Here is a 14,624-nt window from a genome sequence, read left to right on the forward strand (position 1 = left end):
ATTTGCTGAGATACCATTTCTAAAATCTTCATTTAGCCATGTAGGCTGCTGATTCCTTAGCTTTTCAGAAATAATGACCTGAATACCAAATTCTTCTCTTTTATTCAAAGATGTCGATGAACTAGTGGTAAAGTCTAGGGTCGACCACAGATCCACTGTGATTCAAGAAGAAATAAACATGCATGTTAAATACAAACAAACCAGGACTTCCCTGGTGGCGCAGTGGTTAAGAATCCACCTGCCAATGCAGGGAACACGGGTTCGATCCCTGGTCAGGGAAGTTCCCACACGGCGCAGAGCAGCTAAGCCCCTGCACAACTACTGAGCCTGCGCTCTAGAGCCCGCGAGCCACAACTACTGAGCCTGCGTGCCTAGAGCCCGTGTTCCGCAACAAGAGAAGCCACCGCAATGAGAAGCCCACGCACCACAAGGAAGAGTAGTCCCCGCTCACCGCAACTAGAGAAAGCCCGCGCGCAGCAATGAAGACACAACACAGCCAAAAATAAATAAATTTACTTAAAAAATAAATAAATACAAACAAACCATTGGGTTTTCTTTAGAATAAAACTCAATTGTTGGCTTAGTACAAGAGCATAATTATAATGTAGCTTATACAAATTTAGAAGAAGATAACAGCCAGCATTTTAAAACACTTAACCTGTGCAAGTACTATGTCAAGGGCTTAAGTACCTGGGAGGATGCATGACCGATGTGACCACATTACAGAAGAGACAACCAAAGCTCAAGTTGAAAAATTTGAGCCCCTTCCTGCGTAGCAGGTGCAGCAGGAACAAAACCAAGGTCTGGCCAGTGACACCAAGCCCATCAGTGTGCTGAACTTACGATAGAGTTTTAGGAGATCATTTCTCTTTCTTTCCTTACAAGGGACATTATTAGGACGTAATACCATTCACCTTCATTCCGATTTCAGCTGCAGAAAAGACTGAAGTGGAAGAGTGGAGGGAGAATGGCCATGATGATTACAAGAATTCCCTTTTCAGTTAATTCCACTTGAAATAGTATTTGATTATTCTTACCACCTTTATTTCTTTACTGTTAACTGGATATTCTCATCCACAAATTTCCAAGGATATACACATGCACATCATACTATATCTTCAAAATTTGACAGCCAAGGAAATGTGTATTTTGACAAAGTATTCCTCCACGACAGTGAAAGTGGTGGAAAGAGGCCAAGTTAAGCTGAAGTTCCAGGGATAACGCTAGCCTTGTTCAGAGAGTTCCTGGGCACTACTAGGTCCATCCTCACAGCTGGGATTGCTTTCTCAGCAATCAGGGATTCTTCTGGAATGTAGTTTCTCAGTGAGCATGAATTCTTTCATCGTCTCCCTATTTTCTTTGTCTACTTATCCCTGTGGGCCATCAAACAACATGTCAGACTTAAGAGTTGGAGCCTATGAGAAGGAGAGCATAGCTTTCTAGGGCAAATGAGTAAGATTTCTCAAATTTCTTTCATTTAATGATTCCTTTATTAATGTATTTGTGTGTGTGTACATGCAACACATTGTATGGATGTGAATACATATATATTTTTAAACATATAATTCTACAATGGGTTTATTTTCATTGCTATTATTTCCAATCAAAATATCACATACTTTGGGCTTCCCTAGTGGCACAGTGGTTGAGAGTCCGCCTGCCGATGCAGGGGACACGGGTTCGTGCCCCGGTCCGGGAGGATCCCACATGCCGCGGAGCGGCTGGGCCCGTGAGCCATGGCCACTGAACCTGCGCGTCCGGAGCCTGTGCTCCACAACGGGAGAGGCCACAACAGTGAGAGGCCCGCGTACCGCAAAAAAAAAAAAACATAATACAGTTTACTTATTTTGCCTATGGTCCATATAATCCATATGACTGGTTGAAAAGTGAGTAGTAAAAGCCATCAAGCAAAATATTGTGCTTTTCCCAAATAACAAGGGGAAAAAAAAAAAAGCTGTGACTGACTTATTTTTCTTGTTTCTGTTTTTATTTCTAAACTATATTTTACAGGTTGTTGTGGTCCCCACTCCTTTATGTATGTATATATGTATTCATCTTGAGCCTTAATATTTTATGGCTTTTAAAAAAAATTAATGAAATGAGTGAGCCACCATATCAGACATTTTCTCTGGTTCCGTCAGTTTTGTTTGCTCTCTTCCTTCCTTTTGGAAGACTGTTTTGAAGACTGCTGTATCTATCCTTTGCATGCATTCCCCCTAGGTAATATCAAATAAACTTTAATAATAATAGCTTCCAGGTATGGAACACTTATCTGTTGGGTGCTTATTATAATTCATCTCTAATTCCCACTTCAGGTTTGTATTATTGTTCCCATTAAGGCTCATAGAGGTTCTATGACTTAATCAAGGCCATGAGGTAGCAAGTGGTAAATTCTGATTCAGATATGTCCAGCTTCAAAGCACGTGAACTCTGTTCTATCACATAACACACTGCCCTTTATGGGCATAGAGTTTATCCAAAGGCCTAACAGAGGGCAGGGGACAACCATAGAAATATGGCTCAGGAAAAGTTCCAGGTAACCTTCTGCTGTTGCCATTATCCATTGAAACAAGCATCACCTGTTATAGGCACACTGTTTTGGTAATTAGGCATGAAAATTACATCAAAATCTTTTATAGTGTTGAATTGTTTTATTAGCACCAAAGCAACTTAGATTCTATAGACACATGGGATATGCATAAAATGTAATCGTTGCTTTCAAGGGGTAACTTTAAATGAAATTTAATTTAATTGAAAGAAAAGACAGGCAATACTTTCTGTGCACCGATCTCTCTGGGCCTCAGTGCTCTCATTTGCAAAATGAGGAGATTAGACTAAATAATATCTAAGATAGATATAAGTGCCAAAATTATGTGATCCCATTTAATTAAATCTAGGAATGAGTTAATAGAAAGGGGAGACCTAGTTAGGGACTGTTTGCTATACAATATTCTACTGATAACAAATCCTTTAAGAGGAGGTATCATGTAAAATAGAGACATGGTTTAGCAAAGTAAGAGAGACGGCTGTGCCCTACATGAGCAGACCGGGGAAGGTGCCAACATAAGGCTGAGGTAGACTGCAGGAGGGTGTGGGGGAGCTGTTGAGGAAAATGCACCTAGTTTTCAAAATAGACAATATTTTTAAAGGTCATATAAAGGATATTTTGCAAGTTGGAACAGAACAAAATATTTAGAAATATATTTGGGTATGAATGAGGTTGTGGAGAGGAAAGCAAATGGACCAAACTAACAGACTATACACAAAATGGAATTCAGAATTGATGTGGGTTATACTAAGCATAGGGTCATAGAGGCCAGGGCTTGTGGTATGGCTCAGGGAAATCGAGAACACCTGCAGTGAGTATTAAAAGGAAGACTGTGATCTGTCTTCCAATCAAAGGCTTGGAATTTGAAAACATTCGGTTAGAAAGTACTGATGCAAAATGACAACAAATAACAAATGCAATAAAACCATCTCATTCTGAATGGAGTAAAGGGGTTATCAATTGACTAATTGTTTCATAGAGGCTACACCAATAGTTACCAATTGAGCATTTAGTGCCTCACAATAAGCTATAAGTTGGATAATGTTATTATTTTACAGATGAGAAAGCTGCAGCTCACAGAGACTATAGAACATTCCCCCAAAGTCACAGCAATTTGCAAAAGGCAAATTTAATCCTACATATGGGCGACTCCACAGCATGCCTACCTAAACACTGAATTACTCTACTTCCCATTCAAAGCCAAACGGTAGTCTTTAAAGTTGTATACTTGACTTTCAGCTTAAGCACCTGCATGCAATAAGTCTTATTTTTTTCAATCTCAAGATATTATGGTTAACCTATATTTAATGCTAAATAAGAATAAAAGACAATTCAGAAAGAGAAAGACAAATACCATATGACATCACTTATATGTGGAATCTAAAATATGACACAAATGAACTTACCTGCGAAACAGAAACAGACTCACAGACATAGAGAAAAGACTTGTGGTTGCCAAGTGGGTTGGGAGGTGGGGGAGGGATGGACTGGGAGTGTGGGATTAGCAGATGTGAACTATTATATATGGAATGGATAAACAATATGGTCCTACTGTATAGCACAGGAAAATATATTCAATACCCCGTAATAAACCAGAATGGAAAAGAATATGAAGAGGAATATATATATATATGTACAACTGATTCACTTTGCTATATGCACCAGAAACTAACACAACATTGTAAATCAACTAAACTTCAATAAAATAAATTTTACAAAAAAGAACACAAGACAATTTTGGAAAAAAAGTGCGAATTCTTTCAAGGAAATATCTTCCCATTTAAGTGTTTCATTAGGGAAAATTGCACCTGAATATAATTAAATAATGTGTTAAAACTTTAAAAATCACATTTCAAATAAAGTTAGAATTTATAATTAAATAGCCATGATTAAGACTCTAAAAACCTCAGTATTACTAGAGTGTATTAGAAAAAAGTCACCCAAATAAGAAAAATAGGAGGAAAATAAAGTAAGCTAAAATGCTAGAAGCTGTATACTAGGGTTCAGTTAAGAGCTTTATTCACACATTTTCCTTTTGAGGGAATCACAAAGTTGGCACTTTGGAAATATTTCAATTGCTCCCGGTTTCTAAGTCATCTAACACTTCTTTTGTTTATTTTTCATGCTTCCTGTAGTTTGGACATCATATTCCCTTTCCAGGTAGCTTTGTCTGAACATTTCGACACAGTAGTCTTGGCTGGAGACTGGGTGAGGAAGAAACAGCAGACTATAAAGTGAAGAATTTTTATTCAACATTTGTTTAGCAGAATATGCCCATCTCACTATCAGTTTATCTGAGAAGTAGAAGAATGGATGTCAGCAAAAGGTAGTAGCCATTCAGTTCCATTCAACTAACACTTAATGAGTAGCCCAAATGGTACCAGCCAAGTTCTGTGGAAGATGCTGGCAGTAAAACAAGACAGTCCTCCCTCTTGACAGGCATTAAGTTCCATGGGAAACCTACACAGAAATGCATCTTTTTAACATGTAGCAGATGGTGAGCATAACCCCAGATGTACAGTCACAGTTTTCTGGGAGGTACTTAAAACTGAAGGAAGTTTCTTGAAGGCCCCTGAATCAAGCCTTGGACGTGAGTAAGAGTATTAGCAGCACAAGTCTGTCTACTGTGTGACAAGAATTACGGAGGATCTTCACTTGGCCAGGTAATAGAGCATACAACAAAATTATCAGAATTCTTTTGCTTTTCCTATGTTCTACAAATTTATGCATTCAAAACAAAAGTTATCTTTAAACATTTAATAAGAACAAGAATTATTTTAGTAGAGAAAGGAGCTAACATTAATCAAAAGACAAATGTAAATGAAGCGTCAGCTGACGTTCATAGTACTGGAAAAATAATTAACACATCCAAGAATCCTGCTTCTCTTGAACATGTTAGTTCCAAGTCCAGTCATTGATGGGATCAGGAGGTGATTAAATACATTTAGGTTGATTGAGGAAGATGTGGTATTATCTGGGCATCTGTGGTATAAGTTGGAAATTCAAAGGGGGTAGGTACATGTGACACTCAGGGCACGTTCATTTGCTTCTTTCTTTTTTTTTTTAACCTTCGAACCCATACCCTCTGCAGTGGAAGGGCAGAGTCTTAACCACTGGACTGGATGGCCAGGGAAGTTCCTTGCTTTAAGTGGAAATTCTTTTTTATTCAAACAATCAGTTTTGGGAACAGAAGCAATTTTCCTAGTTAGGGTAATCTTGGGGTTCTCTATGGGTATGCAGCTATTATTATTTCTAATTATCTTGACTTATGTGACAAAGGTATTTCATTCCAATTTGCTGTCCAAGTCTCTTTATAGTAGCCAAGTAAACTAAGTGGAGATCAAGGGGCATAGCCTGTAGGTGAGTTGCACCAGGGAGACCCAGTAGTATGGCTGTCTTGATATTAGGGCTAAAGAAGGAGCATTGCCCACTGCTGTCACTGCTGTTATATTAACTGACAAACAGCCGCACACAAAAGATGAAGCTCAGAAGACGCATGAAAGGCCATTTTCAGTGTTGCTTAAAGCCTGACACTAAATCCCTTAAAATTTGCATTCATACCTTGTATTAAGTAAATCCACTACCCCTTGTTCCCTAGCTCTTCCTTGATCTGTTAACTTTTTAGATGTAAATACTTCATATTTAAATAATGTTTTGCAGTTCATACACCATTTCTACATAGTTTGCTTTATTTAGACATTTTCAACTCTTCACACTAGATAATTATTAGCTCCACTTTACAGATCAGGAAACCGAGATTAAAAGAGGAAGAGAAATAAGTTGTATTTATGCCTACCCGTCTTTAAAAGCCTTTTTAGGTTTTAGGGGGACACCTGTCCCTCATTTTATAGGTGAAAAAACTGGAAATTTAAGTTAACATATTTAAGGTCACAAAGCTCGTAAATGGTGGACCTGGCACTTGAAATCAACTTTTTGACCCTGGAGTAATTATCAACATGATAGATGATTGGAATCACATATTTTTAAATTAAAATTCATGTGTCTGGCTTATATCCCAGACTTCCTTGGGACTAAGCAATCATATGTGAATTTTGAAAGCTTCTGCAACTTATTCTAATGTGCTCCACTGGTTATGACCCACTGCTTCCCCATTTGCTTCTTTATTATAAATTATCTTCTCAAACTAGACTTAGATCGTCAAGAATCATTAATCATCTTTTAAAAATGACTTCTTAATTTAACTACATTTAAACATCTTACATGGAATTCTGATCATTAATTTGGTCATTAATCATTATGAAACTTGACTGAAAGATATCCAGGTTTTTACTAGCCTGTAATACCCTAGATATGTTTTTATATTATAATGACTTAAAACATCTTAAGCACAAAATTTAACAGTTAAGACAATATTGGTACAGAAATAAATCAGTAAAACACATAGACAGTACACCAATGGAGACGTCCACATTTTTAACTAAATGAGTATATATTTGGGTATATAAAACGAGTACCCAATCAGGATCATCATTGTTGTTGTTGACAGAAGTGTTTCTACAGAGCAGGGAGTGGGGTCTTTCCCTGTAGTTCTCACATGAGGAAATTCAGGAAGAGGTCAGTAACGGGGCACAAACTTCCAGTTCTAAGGTGAATTAAGTCTGAGGATCTAATGACTATAGTTGATAACACTGTAGCGAATAACTGAAATTTACTAAGAAAGGAGAACTTCAATGTTCTGACAAGAAAAAAAGAAGAAAGGCAAATATGTGAGGTGATGGATGTGTGAATTAATTCTATGGGGAATCCTTTCACAATGTATACATGTATCAAATCATCACCCCGTACACTTTAAATATCTTACAATTTTATTTTTCAATTATACCCCAGTAAAGCTGGGGGGACAACAATGTACTGATATCCATATTTCATTTAAAATACTGTTAAGAAAAAGGAAAAACTCTAGAAAAATTGACAAAATATTTGAAATTCACAAAAAGGGAATTCAGTTTGTTGCTAAACATATAAAAAGTGTTTAACATCATTAGTAGTCAGGAAAAGGTGAATTAAAACTACAATAAAATACCATCGCACACCCATAAAGTTGGCCAAAATGGGAATGGTATGAGTTTACACTTACACTGCTGGCGGGAGTGTAAGTGGGTACAACCACTTTGGAAAACAATTTGGGGTTAGCTAGCAAAGTTGAAAAAATGCATATCTGATCATCCTACAATTTTAACCCTAGGATAGAACTTGTAAAATCTCTTGCCCATGTGGAACAGAATACACTTGATGTAAACACTGTCTGTAGCATCATTGCCCTTAATTATCCAAACTAGAAGCAATCCGAATGTCCAATTAGAATGGATAATCATCATATATTCATAGATCAGGATATGTTCTAGCAACAAAACTAAATAAACCCTGTTTCCTTCCCAAATCTTCCACAGATAATACTTAATAAATGAAACTAGACAAGAAATCATACCTTTTGTATGATTTCACTCATATGAATTTCAAAAAAACACAAAACTAAACCTCATTTTTAGGGATGCACACATATTTGGGAAAACTGTAGCTAAAGTGTTACTGTCAAATCAGGGCAATTGTTACCTCAAACGGCAGGAAAGGAACGGGATCCAGCAGAGGCACACAGCGGGGCACAGGACTCCTTGGAGGGCAGCTTATTTCAGTTCTCATTCTGGGTGTTCTCTTTATAATTATTCATTATGCTCTTCAATCACACCTTATATGAGCAATTATGCTGTATGTGTGTTCTGTTTCTCAATTTTGAAATGGCTTTCAAAAGACTGCTTAAGCAGAAAAACCTCACATAAATACCGTCAAATCTGAGTATAATTAGAATTTGGGGTAAGGATAAATCTTATGCCTGCTTTACTGGTGAAATATTATATATATGTATAATTATTAGCACCCATCAACTGGGTTACCTTTGTATTGCCATGTGGTAGGGAGTGGTTGGGGATTCTGGAGCTGCTTTTTCAGCTAAAATACACATTTTAGACAATAATCTCTAGAAATCAGAAAGTGACAGTACAGCATTGCTGCTGGTGAAAGTAACAATGGGGCTCCTGTAGGCGAGGCACGGTGAGGGAGATTTTAATCAGCATGTTTACCTTGGTATGAATGATACTCCCACTACTTCCTGTGTCCAGAGTGTATTATTAATACTTCTGTGGGTAACATATCTTCCTTCCAAGGCCTTTCCTTTCTTTTTTGTTGTCCTGGGTATTTAGGAAAGGGCTGTGATTTACCACTGGGTGATTCTCACATGAATCTTTTCATAAGAGTCTGATAAAAAGGATCAAACAATGGATTTTTATTAAAATATAAAAAATAAAACTATGGGCAGCATGGCAACAGATTTGGTCATAAAACCAGGAGCACACAGTGTCAGGACTAAAACATATTTACACATTAAATGAGAACATTATGAACACGCACACAGAAAATAGAGCTTAGCACGGCAATGTAAATGGAAACCAGCCCTTATCTAATTTGACACTTCCAGGATCCTTCACCCTTCACCATCCAGGGAAATAGAAAAGAACTAAATTACAGACAAATAGGGGTGTTCTTTCCATCATGTCTAGATTTTTCCTTTTGGCCAAGAGATGTACTACTCCCTTTTTAATTCTGACTCATGGGTCATGGTCCTAACAAACCAACCAGAAAATGATGACTTTTCTGAAATGAGAGCAGTTTTTAGCTCTTATTTAACCAAGTGCAGCAGTCAACATCCACTTGTCACTTGGCATCTGTCAAGTGCCTTATATATATTATTTCCTTTAATCCTCACAAAATTTCGTAAAGTAAGCAACATTACGCTCCCACTCTACAGGGGAAGAAACTGAGACTTAGAGAGATCGAGAATTTTGCACACGGCAAACCAGGGCTCAGGGAAGTCGGAAGTTAATCCCAGGAGCCTGATTCCAGAGGCCACACCTTAAAGATTCCAGAGGCTGCACCTTGAAGACAGTCGCTAGGATGGTGCCCGGACAGCATCCTTAACAGCCTCAAGTAATGATGGCAGATTTTAGAAGCACATAATTTACTCCCAGAAATTTTATCCATGGAGAGTCTAGCATGGGTGATAAAGAACCAGAGACATTTCTGCACCAACGGAAAGACTTTCATCTGTAAACCCGTCAAAAGCTTCATGCTGGGCTTCCCTGGTGGCGCAGTGGTTGAGAGCCCGCCTGCCGATGCAGGGGACACGGGTTCGTGCCTCGGTCCACATGCCGCGGAGCGGCTGGGCCCGTGAGCCATGGCCGCTGAGCCTGCGCGTCCAGAGCCTGTGCTCCACAACGGGAGAGGCCACAACAGTGAGAGGCCCACGTACCGCAAAAAAAAAAAAAAAAAAAAAAAAAAAAAGCTTCGTGCTGTCTTGTCAGTTGACATCCCCCGCCCCCAGCTGTGTTCCCATGTCCCTCCGTCACTGCACTTCTCACGTTATCCTGTCATTTGTTTACCTTTTGCTTGTCTCTACTAGATCTTGAAAACAACTGAAGAACAAACTTCAAATTCTGTGTCCTCAGTACCTGGCCCAGGATCTGGAATATAGTAGACATGATAAATATTTCTAGAACCCGGATTAAGCAATAATACAGGAACAGTGCTTGTACTTACTAGGCACCACTCTGTGGTAGGTAGGTGCTACAGGAGATGTTCTTGTGTGTTATCTCATCTACTCCTCGCAGAATTCAATGGGGTGGACGTCTCGCGTTAGCTTTACCTTTAAGCATAAAATTATAGGCTTAGGTTTAACTATGAAGAACTTGCTCAGGGTCGTATAGTTAGTAACGGTGAAACCAGAATTCAAACTCAGGACTGTCTGATTCTGGAGCCTTCCCTCTCAAACTCTGCACTGCCCTGTTCTCGTGTCTTAAAATGAAAAACTTTTATTAGAAAAAGTCATGTTTAACTGGTCGGCTCTCTTTTTTATATGACTTTATGCTAATCTTCACTGCGTAGGTTAGTATTTATAAAAATGCCTCCTGAAATATCTTTAATTTCCTGGATGGATGATTCCTTAAGAGTTAGACCCTTCAACCTTGTTGTAACCCTGCTCCAGAAGTGCATGGGGAGAGAAATGAGTAATGCTTCTCCTCTCTGGAGGGCAAAGATTGAAGAGCTGAATGGTGAATGCACGTCCTTGCTGACTGCATATTAGATATCAGAATACAATGGCACTGGGTGACAGAAAACACAAATCATTCTACTGAAATGCAGTCGCTTAGCTTTTAACAGTTCTGATTGTCTTCAAATACAATCTGCACTTATCTAAGGAAATAGAGAATAATGCAAAGAAGACTCCAAGTTGAGGAAAGGTTAAAATCATTCCCATTAACCATCTGGAATATGGTACAGACATTGTGGTCTGGTTCCATTTAAGCCTGACCATTTTTATTAAAGTTAATTTTTTTCTAGACAATATGCTTTCTATCTTTTGCTAATGAGAAACTTAAGGAGCATTACCAGAGCTGGAGGAACAATTTCACACTTCAAGCAAGACCTTGGGGAAAACGTCAAGCCGCGTATTTGAAATAGAAACAAACAAACAAAAAAGAAACCACTTGTTCTGGAATTTTTTCAAAATTTGTCACAATAATGTGAAATCTTTTAGAAATATAAAATAGCTTTCTCTAAAGTGATACAATTCAAAAACAGTCCAAAGGAAATGCTCACCAAGAATTGCATATCCATAGCAATTTAAGGATTGTGAGGTGCAATTATTCCTGCAAATAAAACCAGTGAAACTGTGATGCTGTCAAACTACGAGGCCAAGATTCAGCAAGAGCTGTTATTGTTTTTCCTTCCATTCTCCCTTTTACTTCCCATTCAAACAACTGTGCAAGAAAATAGGATAAAATAAAAGACAGTCCATAATTGGGAAGGATTGACTTAGGTAGGCAAAAAGTAAACCATTTACATTGCTAGGTGGTGAATTACCTACCACTGGGGATATTGAAGCAGAATATCAACTGCTGCTGGTCAGGAGATAGCAGGAGGTCAAGGACTAAGTTCTAGTTACAGCCTTTTCCCAAATCTGAAGCTCTATGATTCTCATGTTCATTTGTACTCCTAGCTTGTGCCCTCCTGCTGTGAGGTCCTCCTACCCACCCTCGACTTCATCTTTTAAGGGCAGGATCCACTCTCAGGTCTTTGACCCCTGCCTGTCTGGAAATCACACCACTGGGTCCAGGAGCAGCTCTGTCCAGAAGGTGTTTGAAATGGAGCAGAGGGTAAAACCATCTCTGTGCTTGTCCAGGGTTGGCCTACCCTGGTCCTCCTTCCTTCCTGATCCACATCTCTGCCTAGAGACACAGCTGGTGAGAGGTGGGCTGGGATTCAATAGAAGGGCTGGCTCCAAATCAACCATTATCCTAGGTTTTCAACAATTGAGCAGTGGAATCTCAATTTGTTGCTGCTCGTGTCCTGGCACAGCTCGAAGGTTACAGGGTACAAAAGTCAAGGCCATGGCCAAGCCAGACTGTCAGAGCCAAAAAGATTCTCTGGCCCATCATCCAAGCTACCGTGGATGCCTCGAGGGTATCCACTGTATCCTTTCAAAGAAATGAAACTGCATTTCTGCTGATAATATCCTACACGAGGGAATGCTGGCTATGGAATTGAATTTGCATGTGCCACCTGAATTGGAGACATCACAGAATTATTGAATTAAAGAGAGAAAGTATCTTGGAAGATCTTGTACTTATAACTTACACTTTAGAGATGGGTAAACGGAGGCTGAGTTGGGTTTGGGTTGGGTTTAGGGCTGCCATGGGCTCTTCCTTCACACCAGGCTGTGGAGGCGGGCTGAGGGTCAGTAACCCTCTCTGTGTGTTGACGGGAACTCAAGCATTGCTTTTTCCAACAATTACAATAAAATAATTACAATAAAATGAATTTTCACAGGAGCAGGGGTGGCAGAGGAAAGTGCTATGAACAATCCCGCAGCAGATAAGATCTCAGAGCAGCTGGAGGAAAAGGGAATTTTTAATTGACAGTGTATAGAATTTGAAACACCTGTTCTGACTTCAGATAGAAACATTCTCCAGGACTAATTACCATTAAAAAAATGTTTCATATGTAAAACTGGAAAAAACATGTCTTAAATGACTTGCTAACCTGTTTTCTAATTATTATTTTATAACTATTTAATTTTTCTATTCTTAATTTGAAGTATAATCTGAAATTAATGTCAATGACTGTTTAGGCTATAATATTATATAGTAATTTCTAAGTCAAATTAGCACTGCCATCTAAATGTGACACAAATAGTTCTGCTATTTTCCTGGCCTGTTACCATAATTAATTGTATTGTGACACACAGAAGTGAGTTTAAGAGCTTATAAATAGTTGTTACTTACCATTGATAAATATTATACACGATATAAGAATACTGTCTGAATAAATTCTTTAGAGCACCCAAAAAAATGTTTTAGTGGACTTCTCAAATGCTTCTTCTCTTTGCAGCCACTTTATGTATAAAAATAGGAGAAAAATCTGTCTGTTGGACAGATGAGGATATAATTTAGCTAATGCTGGAAATACCTTAAGTGGTGCGAAATATGACAACAAGGGCATGAAGTAAGCCCATTATTCAAAAACAAGCTTTATCCTGTGAAAACTTCAGCCAACAGCATAGGTGGAAAGGCATCTTAATTATGAAGAAGTAAAGGCATTCTTTTCTAGGGTTTAAAATGAAATTTTATGATGTAGAACTATACACACATGTTCTACCAACATCAAATTCCTAATTTTGAAATAGTATAATAATTATATAAGCCATTGGAGAAAACTTGGTGAAAGGCAACTTCCTATGAATCTATAATTACTTCCAAATAAAAAGTTAAAATAAAACTAACTCTTGAGGAAGTTAGCTAACGTACACTCATTACACATCATTTCATGACCTACTAATATCATAATCAATTGCTCTTATGTTAGTGTCAGTTGGTCTTTTGCTTCTGCTGTTACATTGTTATTTTTTAGCACTATCTGGAATCCAGTGTAGGCTCATTTCCAATAGAGGCATCACAAACAAGTGAATTAAATAAATGTCAAATATATTTTCTTCATTAATTCAGGCCATTTTTGGTACCATTTAGGTACCTAAACCTCCACATTGGGTTCTTCTTTTACTTTGCCTGATATTATTCATTCAAAACACATGTACTAGTTCATTTAAAGATTGTTAATGTTGATAGAATCATTTTCAATGCTCTAGAGTGTGATTAAAATTTCGATCTTAATTGAGAAGGCAAAAAGGCCTGATTTAAGAAATTTATAATTTTATTAAATCTACCCTAAATGGATCATGATCCTTATGTCAAATTCATAATGTTCATTTATTTAAGGACATTAATATGGGCTTCTTGTGGAATGCTGGAGTTGGAAAAGACCATAAGAATCATCTAAGACACACACCATACTTTATAGATGATTGATTGAAGTAGGATTGAATGCTTTGCTCACTAAGGCCACCAGGCCACAAGTGAAAAACTGGGGGCATCCTTATCACTGTAAACAATTCGTAAGCAGATTTGTTTGCCTGAGTTCAAAACTCAGCTCCACCACCTCATAGCCATATGACTTCGGGCAAGTGATTTACACTCTCCGCCCCTCAGTTTCTGTATCTGTAACATGGGGATCCTAACAGCGCAGTTGTTGAGGTTTCTCTGAGGTGGTTTTATACTTTAATTCTAAATATGCTAGATTTTAGCTGAGATGATTTTATACTTGTAATTCTAGATAGTCTTGATTTTATCAGTATTTCCCTTATGTGTCTCTTCTATGTTAAGAACCATTATTTAACATATTGTAACCCAGAAGGACCCTATGGGGACTTCCCGGAATAGACCCCACCCCCATGTTCTCTGCCTGCCTCTTCTCTGTGGGAAAACTTTAGCCTTCTGGGCCTTCCCCAAGTTCCAAAGAGTAAATTTAATCAGAGAAATGAGAAAATGCAGAAAGAGAGGAAAACAGCCAAGCAAGACAACATAATAGTAGTTTAACCATTAAACAAAGTCAATGACCTTTAGCTCTTCCTCCAGGGCTATAGATAATATTCTGAGCCATGTCCTTTGAG

The sequence above is a fragment of the Phocoena sinus genome, chromosome 5 (assembly GCF_008692025.1).
Source record: "Phocoena sinus isolate mPhoSin1 chromosome 5, mPhoSin1.pri, whole genome shotgun sequence".
NCBI lineage: Eukaryota > Metazoa > Chordata > Mammalia > Artiodactyla > Phocoenidae > Phocoena > Phocoena sinus.